Here is a 704-nt window from a genome sequence, read left to right as displayed (position 1 = left end):
TCTTTTAATCGCGATTAATGAATCTTAGTTTACTTTACGTTACGCGATGATTTTTATCATCTTGGATCCTTGTCACGTTGTTTCATTAACAAAATAATAAGAAACGATAAATAAGCTAACCAAACGCATCTGTAAAAACTGCCATCTTAACAATTTTTTCGTCTATGTTTTTCGATCTGTCATGACACTACACTGACAGGACTTGAATATGTTTTATGAAGTTAAAACTCGAATATTGGGCGTTCAGAAGATAGGAATCGGATTTGCTGTGAACGAGTTAAGTTTATGTTGGTGAAATGCAATTGAGTGTAATTTAAAACGTGTTTATACGTTTAGAACTGGCTTAGCGTGCGCTAAGCGCGTTTAATTTCTTTGGTGAAATCGCGCCTACTTGGAATCGTATAAAAAACGGAATATAGTACAAAAAAGTTTCTAGGGAACATATTCGAATCCAAGATTAATAATATTTATGAGAAATGTCGCAAAAAGTAAAAAATTTAATGTGGCACTTTAGTTTAAAAAGTTGTAATTTATGTTAAAAATCAATAAATTTCAGTAAATAATCGTAATTTTAAATGTTTTACCCAGTTTCGGTTTCGGTTTTGGTTTCGGCCGAAACTGAGAGTATGGCCGAAAGTTCGGTTTCGGTTTCGGTTTCGGCTGAAGAATCAGTTTCGGTCGGACACTAACAAACAGTATTCCGC

Source organism: Aricia agestis, chromosome 22, assembly GCF_905147365.1.
Source record: "Aricia agestis chromosome 22, ilAriAges1.1, whole genome shotgun sequence".
Classification (NCBI taxonomy): Eukaryota; Metazoa; Arthropoda; class Insecta; order Lepidoptera; family Lycaenidae; genus Aricia; species Aricia agestis.
Note: the sequence above shows the minus strand (reverse complement) of the source record.